The sequence below is a fragment of the Onychomys torridus genome, chromosome 10 (genome assembly GCF_903995425.1).
Source record: "Onychomys torridus chromosome 10, mOncTor1.1, whole genome shotgun sequence".
NCBI lineage: Eukaryota > Metazoa > Chordata > Mammalia > Rodentia > Cricetidae > Onychomys > Onychomys torridus.
In genome coordinates, this window is record NC_050452.1 from 73079011 (window position 1) to 73090194 (window position 11184).

General features: G+C 42.9%; 1 pseudogene; it reads right to left on the bottom strand.

Moving 5' to 3' along the window:
• Positions 1-225: 225 nt before the first annotated feature.
• Positions 226-10696, bottom strand: LOC118591909 (annotated as a pseudogene).
• Between the last annotated feature and the right edge of the window lie 488 nt (positions 10697-11184).

The following is an 11184-nucleotide window of genomic DNA, read 5'->3' on the forward strand; positions in this document are numbered from 1 at the left end:
AGGAGTGACTGAAATAAAAATGTAATTGGGTCCCAACATAGTCATCATCATTGAAATGGGTTTAGTAGAAAACTGCTCAGATAACTATTATTACTTCCTGCTTTTAAACAGGGAGCAGTTCTCATTGATAAGACAAACAAGCCCAGAGAATCTCTTCAGAATGTTCAAAATATGCTATGTAACACAACACGCCCATTCACAGGCTTCTGGGACACTGAGGCAATATTACATGAACCTCTTGATTTCATCATACAAGACAGGCTTGAAGTCCCACCCACGCCCATGAGAACACTGGACCATTCGCCCTGAAGACACATTCCACGAGCAGTCCTCCTCCAGATGTCAAGTGCACCTGCATGCATATTAAGTGACGGTGAACTTTGTCAAAGGGATGGGAGGTCAAGACAGCAATATCAGGGATAGATTGTATAGTCATCCAGGTGATGACGATATTTTGGAATCTGGAAGCATTCCCTTCTCAGTATCATAGATACCAAAGCAGACAGCTCTGAGGATGATAATTCCCTGCTCAGACACATTAAAGCCTCGGTAGAGGCCTTGATCCCATCAGATTTGTAGACCTTAGTCAGGCAGTCAATGGGGCCTTTGAGTTTCCTTTCAGCTTCAGCTTTGCCCACATCAGCTGTTAGCACATATGGGCAAAGCACAGGGATGTGGCCCCATGGCGGCAGTACCTGATGCTACGTTCCCTGCCAAGTAGCACCCAAAGTGGGTCCTGTGCTCCACACCACCCAGGAAGATCTGCTTGTGTTTATCTCTAAAGACTAGGTTGATAGCACTGGTGTGGAAGTATCTAATGACATTGGCCAAGTGACCAGGACAGGGCTCTCTGCCCACTGTCTATGAACCACAGTCTAACAGGCCCTTGTATTGGCTGCCTGGTGTGATGTGTTTGCTGGCATGCTGCACATGCAGCAGCAGTGTGACCTGCTGGAGGGGGCTACTGCAGCCTTGGAGATGGCTACAGCTCCTCCACTTGCCATCCAGTCCTTGGAAATGACACGACATCTGTCATTGAAAGAAAAGAAAAGGTGAGAGTGTATGGGGCAGGATAGTGCCGACCGCTGGCTCTGGGCTGATTGGTTTCCTTTTGTAGTGATTCAGGATCAGAGCAGATATATTACTGTATTTAATATTTAACCTGAGCATAGGAAGGAGCAGGCTGATAAATACATGCACTTTACTTTATAAAATAACCGTGTCTTGAAAATGCTCTGTAACTACAAACTTAAATATTCTTGAGTGTACTGTAAAGGAGCATTATTCTGCTCAGTAAAACAAAGATTTTCCCTTATTCAAACACCCATCAATAGAGGTGAGCTTACTGCGTGAGAATTAATGTCTGGGGTTCTTATAATGAGCTCTCCCAAACTGAAAATACTCTTTGAAATATTTCTAGAAGTAAAAAAAACGTATAATGTAGAATAAGCCTCATGAGACTGATCGATAGGATTTTAAAAACATTGGGATAATTGTGAAAGTTAAATTTCAAACAATCTTTAATTAGAGACAATTAAAGATTTAATATGCATCCTTGGATACTAGAGACCCACACACAGTTTCTACTTCAGGAAAATATTTCACTCTTGATTAGTTGATGTGTTTATCAAAAGTAATAATCTTTGAGCTGGGGAGACGGCTCAGTGGGTAAAGTGTTTGTCTTGCAAATATGAAGACCTGGGTCTGGATCTGGATCTCCATCCAGAATGCAGGTAAAAAAGCCCAGCATAGATGCACACACCCATTTCCTCAGCATTGGGAGGCAGAGACAGGAGGATCCCTGTGGCTCACTGGCCAGCTAGTCTAGTCAAATCAGTGAGTTCTAGGCTCAGTGAGGGATCCAGTCTCAGAAAGAAAAGTGGAGACCGATTGAGGAAGAGATCTAATGTTGATGTCTGGCTTACACACACACACACACACACACACACACACTCATACCCCCCACAATAACACGTATATTCTCACAAAAATTAATAACATTTGTTTCCTAGGTTCAGTAAAGAAATAAAAGTATGACACATAAGATTTTGTCAGCATTGCACATAGCACATAAATACAGTATGAAGATAACTGAAATATTTCCTATCAGTTACCCAACATTTACTTCATATACTATTATTCTTTTATTGCCATGTGCTACTGAAATTATATCAAAATTTTTCAAATGAGTAAATCTTATTGGTTAGCTTATGGAAAACATTTAACTATGTAAAACTTACAGAGAAACACCATGGCCATATTTAAAAACTGCTATATGGATCAAATTAGACCACAGAATTGTTATGCACAAAGTCAGAGGGCCCACTAGGTGTCACAGGGCACAGGAGGTGGGTGCCTGTTGTCAGTGTCTGTCACAGGGTACACTACAGAAGTACCTGTCATCAGTGTCACAGGGTGTGCTAAAGAGATGTGTGTTGTCGGTCTCACTAGAACGTACAGGGTCAGTTCTTAAGTGTTGATTTATGGTTCATGTTGTGGAGCCGGCAGATCTCCTCACTCTTCCAAGTACAGGGAACTTCTGACTCAGTCTTGCATCTCAGAATTGAGAACTCTTGGGTTGTGGTGCATCAATAATTCTGAATTGTCTAAAGATTTTTTGGTGATGAACTTGTGTTTGGTTATAAGGTCTCATTATAGAGGTATCACATCAGTGACAGGACCTTACTCACTTAAGCTTGGAGAGCTTTTCTTTGCAGTTTGGTTGAAAAAACATCTAAACTATCCTCTTTAATATTGTGCACAGGTTTGTTTTCACAACCAGGGAACTCTGACAGCTTCTCTCTAATGTCTTGTCTTGACACCGAGATAGTTTTGAACCTAATGGATGCAAATGGTGGGTTCACACATGAGGAAAACAATCTATTTTGTCTGCCTTGTTGTGGAAGAGTAAGTCTGCACTGGTCGTATTGAAGCCACAGTCCGTGCTTACTACTTAGGCTGGTGATGCATTTTTAAGTCAGTAATTTGCAAATGATTCTTTCCTGAAGATGGGACTTCTGAACTCTTTTCCAGGGCACCTTGGAGTGAATATTACGGCAATGAATGCCAAACAAGGACTCTAAGAACTAAGGAGGAGATAATCATAAAAGCACAGGGATACACTATACATTTAGATACTTTACAAGGTACATGTATCATTCCTGTATATACATATATCTTCATTAATGTACTCATTCACAAAATGTGTGTGTGTGTGTGTGTGTGTGTGTGTGTGTGTGTACACATATGTGCATGTAAATGAGGTTAACTAGCCTGGAATATTGGAAGTGATGAGTTGACACTACATACTTGAGTTCCAGTATCCCATTTTCCATTTATAAACTAGGTCACTCTACGTACGTGACCTCAAGTTCTGAACTCCAGTTTAGTGCTTTGTGAACAAGACACATTTACATAAACTTTCCCATTCGAGCAGTAGGTTAGTTGCCTTAGGGAGAGCATTTCCTGGAGTGAAGCAGAAAATGAAACAGCAGTGTGCTGAATGTAAATTCAAGCTATCATACCGGACCTTGGTTTTGGTTTTATGCGTTCAGCTGGGAAGAAGAAAGGGAGATTTGTGGTGATTTGAGGACTATACTTTTCCCAAGTGGTAAAAATTTTAAACTTGTTTGGGGATTAAGACTTAAGGAACTTCGTAGGATAAAATGAGGAATGCCAAGAATTTCGAGATTAACAGGAAGTGTTGTTAGCAAAAGAAAAGCCCACAAATGACACTGTTTTTGGAGTGAGAAGGGAGGCACATCTCTGGAGCCCAGAAAGAAGAAAACAAGGACACATGTATCACTATTGTATGTAAACTTGTACTTAGGTGTTTTGGAAGCTGACCAGAGATCCAAATTTGGTAATGAAAATGGGGTTTGATTGTCTGAGCATGTGAGAATGATGGAAGTCATGTCAAGAGGAATAATAATTATTTCTAGGAATAAGAAGCCTAGAAAGTGAATGTAAGTATATTGTTACATTTATTGTTGCTATAACAAATTGCCTAAGGATGCTTTGATTCTTAGTAAAGAAAAGATGATCACAATTCTTGTGGCAGAAGGGTCCAAACAACATTCACTGGCCCTTGGACTGGCTGTGGTCCAACTTGTCATAAAAACAGAAGGGGAACCAGCCATGTGCAGATAGGGCTGGTACACGGGGCGCTCTTGCTTATAGAACTTCCTCTCAGGAGAACTGACTCAATGCAAGAGACCAGCATTAATTCCTTCTGAGAACAATGCCCCATGACAGTCACCTTGCATTTGAGCATTCCAGTGCCTCCCCATGCTACCATTATAAGGATCAAGCCTCCAGCATGTGAACTTTGAGTGACAGATTATTTGGAAATCCTAGCAAACATTGGTGTGCATTGGGCTTTTCATTATGGATGTGATTGCAAGTACTGGAGCAGGAAGGCAGCCCAAGGTGATCATGTTCATGAAACAGTTCCTCAGATGGCTAGCCACAGGATTCCAGGTATGGGACAAATAACACAGTCCATTTGGATTATGTATTTATTGGAAGTAGGAACCTGGAGAATTTGCTAAAGATATTAATATGGGACAAGCTGTTTAACATGGGAACTGGCACCTAGAAGATACTCAACAATTTTTTTTTTCTTCTCCTTCTGGAAGTAGAAGGTAGAGAGGCCAATGCTAACCTTACACAAGCAAGGCCTTAGTCCCTCCATCTGTAAAATGGGTACAGTAACAGCCCTATATCTCAAGATGTAATGGTACATTGTTGTACAATGGACACTATGAAATTTAAGGCACGGTTGCAGTCTGTATTAAGGTAGCCATGTGAGTTTCATGCTCTTAATTATAAGACAGCTTAATAAGATTTCAGAGTGACAACATAGTCACCACAGCCAGTGTTTGTTTAGTGTGTGTGTAGGTAGGTGTATGCGCAGGTGGAGGTCTAAAGTTGAGGCCAATCAAATTGCACCTTATTCACTGAGGCAGGGTCTCTTAATCCATCTCAGAGCTCAGCTACATGGAAGCTTGCTTGGAGATCTACCTTCCAAGGCTGGAGGCACAGGTGGGCTACCATACCCACTCAGCATTTGTGGGCGTTTCTGGGATCTGAACACTGGTCCTTCAGATAGCACAGCAGAGGCTTAAATACTGAGCCATCTACTCTACTCACCCATGACACTCTTGAAACCAAGAAATTATCACAAGATGAAGATAATAGAAGTAACGTGTCTTATCTCAAAGTGATGGAGATATGATTACATCATAAGAGCGTGAGGGTCACCACAATGCACACCTAAAAGTGAAAGCTGTTCCTTGGACAATAGACAGGAGGCTAACAGTGGGGCCTGGAGAAATGCTGGCCTCAGCCAGCCGGCTCATGGCTGGAAGGTGACAGAAGAAAGGCCACCTCAAACAGACGCAGTCAAGAAAAACAGGATTTTTTTTATCAAGAAAATTGGGCCCTAGAATTTTCTGTTTCTGCTGAGGAAGGTCACCAGACCATGTTTCATTCTTCCTGGAGGACACTGTCGTCTAAAGAACAGAACGAGGAGACCACAGACTGTGCCTCTGGCTGGCCTTTATTCATCACCTATATTACCTACATGTAGACAGTCACCCTCACATTCCTCACCTGGCCTTGAATAGGCGATCTCAGGAGTCTGGAGATGTCTTTCCATTTGCTTGATGGTGTAAGCATTCTCAAAAAGCCACTTCAAGTGGAAGGGTCTGTGTAGCACAAATCTTAAAAGGTCTTATTAATAAAAACAAACCCAGAACCATGTATTGGGGTGAATGCTTGCCAACTCCTCAGCGGATCCTGTTTCCTCAAACTAGAAGCCTCTGAGTTCTCACTCAAATGGATCTCAGCTGAACTGCTGCTAAAGGCCTAAAAGCTAAGAAGGACTAGTTTCTGGTCTTCAGCCTTGTGTACCTTTCTGCTTCCTACCATCACTTTCTGGGATTAAGGGCATGTGTCCTTACCAAACAAAGACATGAGATCTCAAGTGCTGGGATTAAAGGTGTGTGCCATCACACAGGGCTCTGTTCCTAGTGTGGCCTTGAACTCACAGAGATCCACACAGGATCTCTGCCTCCCAAGTGATAGGATTAAAGGTGTGTGCGCCACCATTTTCTGACCTCTATGTCTGTTTAGTGGCTGTTCTGTTCTCTGACCCCAGATAAGTTTATTAGGGTGCAAAATACATTGGGGAACACATTGTCACCACAGGTCTGCCTCAGTTAACAGACTGAACCTCACCCACACTATAGAAGTGGACAGGTAACTCCACTCTGGCAGAGGGAAGACGCTGGTGAAACACAGAACATTTTAAAGAGTGGCAAGAAGCTACAATGAGAGGGAAGGGCCACAGGGGCAAAGACAGGGAAAGCCAAGGACAAGCTAACAAGACTGCACGCACGGTTGGCTTTTTGACTTCCACAGTTACAGTCATCACATGGCTCCAATCACACCCTTGACATCTCTGTTTCTTAGTAAGTTTCAGTCCATGAATTGAGGTAATTTCTGCATTCTACCCCCAGAGAGCAATAGGTAATTCTACTAGAGAATAATTTTTACAACATCTTTAAAATTTATTGTTAATTGGGGTAACTGTCAGTTGACAATGAACCTCTTTGTGATAAAAGTAATTACTTTACTGACTGTTGAAAATGTGTGTCTGTGGATAAGTTACACAATCTTTCTCCATTTCCTCCATGATTGAAGTCCCAGGTGAGCTGCCTCTCTGATCTCTTCTGGCATTGGATTTCTTCTTGTAGAACATAGACAGTGACAAGGTCCCGTTTCATTCAACAGTTGCTAACAAAAACATAGTGGTGAGTATTGACCAAGCCAGTGCCAGCCTACAAGATCATTGCTGACAGAGGGTGTGGGGATGATGTTGGAAAAAGATAGTTCAAAGCATTTCATCAATTGTGGGAAGATAAAAATAAACAATAAAAATTATTTTTTTCCTGATTAAAGGTCTGTCCTGGGGAGTTTCTATTAGCCCTTCTTACAAGTAAAACTAAAGCTTTGGCTCCTCACAATCTAAGGATGTTACCACAAGGAAGGTCAGGAAGCTGGGTCCACACAGCTCTACAGAATTTTCAAAGCATTACCTATTGAGAGTTTCAGGGATGTGATGTTCAGGTTTTCCTATTTTTCATAATCTGGTGGTGATCAACCTTCTAATTGTTAAAGAATACCTATATAGAGAGCTGATTTAAAAAATAACTGTAACTCTCTGATTCTGTGGAGGACTTATTCATTGTCCTGTCTGCTTAATATATCAACCTGAGCAGTGTCGGCCTCTCTTTACTACCCACAGACACAATGGTGTTCACCTAAGTACACTAACTACCCACAGACACAATTGTGTTCACCTCAGTACACTAACTACCCACAGACACAATTGTGTTCACCTCAGTACACTAACTACCCACAGACACAATTGTGTTCACCTAAGTGCACTAACTACCCACAGACACAATTGTGTTCACCTAAGTGCACTAACTACCCACAGACACAATGGTGTTCACATAAGTGCACTAACTACCCACAGACACAATGGTGTTCATTAAGTACACTAACTACCCACAGACACAATCATGTTCACATATTAACTACCCACAGACACAATCATGTTCAGATAAGTCCTAGCACTTCCAATTATTCTTCTTTTGAGTCCTCTAAAATATGTATTCCCAATCATTTCATGGGTCTCAGAAAAGTTAGTTTCTTTGCTTGGGTCTCCACAGAAGCAAGGAAGTCATTTTCATTCCCAGGTACAATAAATCAATCAACGTTTATAGAACACCTATTTTGTTGTGGGCCTTAGGCTAGGCAATGTGGTGGACACAATGATGAATAAGAGATGATCTCTGCCCTCAAGGCAAGCCAGGCTCTTAGACAAGAGGCACCAAACAGATGATTCAGGGCAGAATATGATAAGTGGTAAATGAGTGACACGGGAAACCTTTCAGAGGAGGGAAGAGACCGTTTTGGCCTGGGGTGGTTCTCCGGGGCCTCTGGGACAGTGTAGAAAATGACCTGGTCCTGTGAGGATGCTGGTTTGGGATAACCATCGAGGAAGAGCCGTACTGTGGGCCTACAACAAAGGGAATGGGAGAAGCAGGGTAGGACTGTGCTGTTCATCACCAGAGAGAAAACGTAGCGGCTCTGTCCTCCAAGCAGGGCACAAGGCAAGGCTCTGGCCTATTCCTCAATAAAGACGGACAGATGGACACACAGATGACAGTAGTGGTAACACCCAGAAGGAGAAATGCAGGGCTCGTTTGCACCCTAGATGCCGCACTGTGGGCCTAGCCTTACTCTGCTTTGGAGAGAGACACAGCAGCCTGGAGGTAGCTCCTAGGAAGCCACACTTCAACACAAAGGCAAAATCATGGGTGGAAAGAGTCTCCAGATTCCACCATGTTCAGTGAATCATTCCTGATCTGTGCTCCAGGGCCCTCACCTTTCAAATGAGATATTTGAACTGGTTAATCTCTGAAATTCCCTCATTTTTAACTTTTTTATTTTTGATGTGTCTGTAATGGAACCCTGTTTTAATCTCTGCTGTACCTTTGAAAGATGAAACTAACTTGAAAGTCTGGTTCATCCCATTTTGTTATTCTAAATAGCAATAAAAATGCAATACAGTATTTTTACATATGGCATGTATTAAATGCCATGCAGTTTAATGGTTAATCTCAGAATTTGGGTTCAACTTGTAGTCTGCCTACTTAGTATCTTTTTCTTTTTTTCTTCTTTGATAGCTGTCTTGTAGACCAGTCCTGTCTCATTGACGATGAGACCTATGTAGCTGAGGGTGACCGTGAACTCCTCCTGGGATGAGTTCCACCACACCCAACTAGGCGAGTTTATTTTTGTAAACCTTAGCTCTCTTTATATGTAAAAAGCAGGGAGAAACGGCAGCTACAGATCATGATTTACTATAAGATCCTGTGTGAACATGCTTCCTGTGGTGCCTGGGCCGCAGGAAGTGCTCAGTAAATGTTATCCATTTCTTTGTGCCTCAACCTGAGTTTGGAGAATTAAAAATTCCAGTTCATTATAAACCTACAAGTGTGGGAGTGCATTCCAGGTGGACAAGGAGAAAAAACCTGGGTCGTGTAGAAATTTACGGGAGAAAATAAGTCAGGGTTAAGGCAGGAAGGAATGAAGAGCCTGGAGATAAATGATTGGAAACAGATGCCCACGAAAAGCAGAAGGTCTCCAGAGCCCCAGAGTCAGAGTAAACAGCACCTGGAAGCAACGTCTGCAAAGTGATAAAATGACACAGTTCTGGACACCTGATTACTAGGAAGGTGTTAACCAATAAGGCAGAACGAGGAGAAAAAGAGGACTCGAGGGACAGAAATTTGATTGAAGATTTTTGAAAACTAGACGTGTCTACATCACCGAGATCTGCCAGGTGATGTGCTTGCCAGGCAGGCCTTTGGAAAGGGAGGACGGCTGGGAGGGGGTGGGGAGGGGTGGACGAGGAGGGTAGCCAGTGCCTCTCAGTGCCTGAAGTGGGATCAATTCCAGTGAAGGAAAACGTTAATAATGGGCTGACTCCCTGGGGATGAGATAGAAGCCATTTCCATCCCAACAGGACAAAGCCCCAAGTGCACACTGTGGGGTCCCCCCCGCCAGCTGGAGGGGGGCAGAGGAGGCTGTTTCCAGTTTGCAGTAAAGACACAGACAAATGCAGCCGTCTCCTTGTGGGGCTGTCTCTGTCACTCAGAAGCAGCAGCATGTTGGAGGAAATCAGTAACATTTGTGTAGTGCTGGCATAAATGGAGTGTGATATCAATGTTTGCTAAATAAATGAATTTAGAAGATCCAAAGATGTCTGGCAACCAAATCAGAAATCATTAGTTTTGTTTCAGGAGAAAGAAAACCCACTTGCTGGCTGACAGGGCAATCAGTTATAAAATCAAGCCAAGGCAATTCTTTTGGAGTCGGTGAGGGCTGTGCTGTGACTTTACCCGTCTTGAGACTGGAGGTCCATTTGAAGACCTCCCCCCACCCCCATTAGGTAGCAAGGCACAGTGAGAGGTTTTAGGAAGAAAGCAATATGGAATTGTGGCCAGAGCCTACGGGCTGCCAGGCCCCTTCCCTCTCCGGTAAGTCCTCAGTCTGCTTAGAGTCTACAGGTGACCATGACCTTCTCCACACCTGCTCAGTAGCTATCCTTCTCCCTCATGCTCTCTACCTGGTGGGGTACCACCTCAGAGGAAAGTTGGGTTTTAAAAAATGGTCTCTCGGGCTGGAGGGATAGCTCAGTCGTTAAAGGCTAGGCTCACAACCAAAAAAAAAAAAAACAAAAAAAACAAAAAAATGGTCTCTCATGCCTCCCAAGGTTCTTTGTCGAGCAAAACGGAGGCGGCTTTTTTCAGGATTCTGTATCTCCACCTTACGAATCACATACAGAAGTTCCAATGTCCTGTGGGTGATTTATGTAGATTTGAGCTTATGATTTTGGATCTTTATCCCCAGACAGTCATCTAAAGCTTCAGAATGTTTGACTGGCTGTATTTTAAATCAAGGTCCTTAGGAAACAAGTGTGTAGACACCTGGTTGAAGGGAGGGCTGAACGATCATAGCCAGGGCTCTGTTCACCAAGGAGACCCATTTGTGCGCTCCTAGAATTCTCAGGCTTGTGCTGAGGAGGGAGTTCAGAGCCTTACCCTTCTTCTTCTTGCATGCGTAGGTTACTTGATGTTCCTGATACTGTACTATGTTTAGTGACAAAGGAACACCCCAACCCAGGACTTCGAAAGTCATGAGCACTCTGCTTCCTACTGACTTTCATCTATATGATTGGCAGTTTAAATTTCCCACTAGACTGAGTGTGTTCTTGGTTTTCTTTGAGTTTTTTTTTTCTTTTTCCTCTTATTTTGTGTGAGTTCTCCGTATGTGTTACACAGTTCATGAATATTTTCTCCCAGTCCAGGGACAGTCATTTCACTTTGTTGACCATTTCCTTTGTTGTGTGGAAGTTTCTTTCAAGGTGATAAACCCACCCACATGTGCTGGCTAGTTAAAGGCAAATTAAACCCTTTCCTCCCCATGTTGCTTTGCTCCTGGTGTGTCATCACAGCAATACTGACCCTGACAAGGACGCCACACTTACTTAATTTTGCCGCTGTCACATACCCATTTGATAAAATATCCAAAAACTCTCGCCAAGGA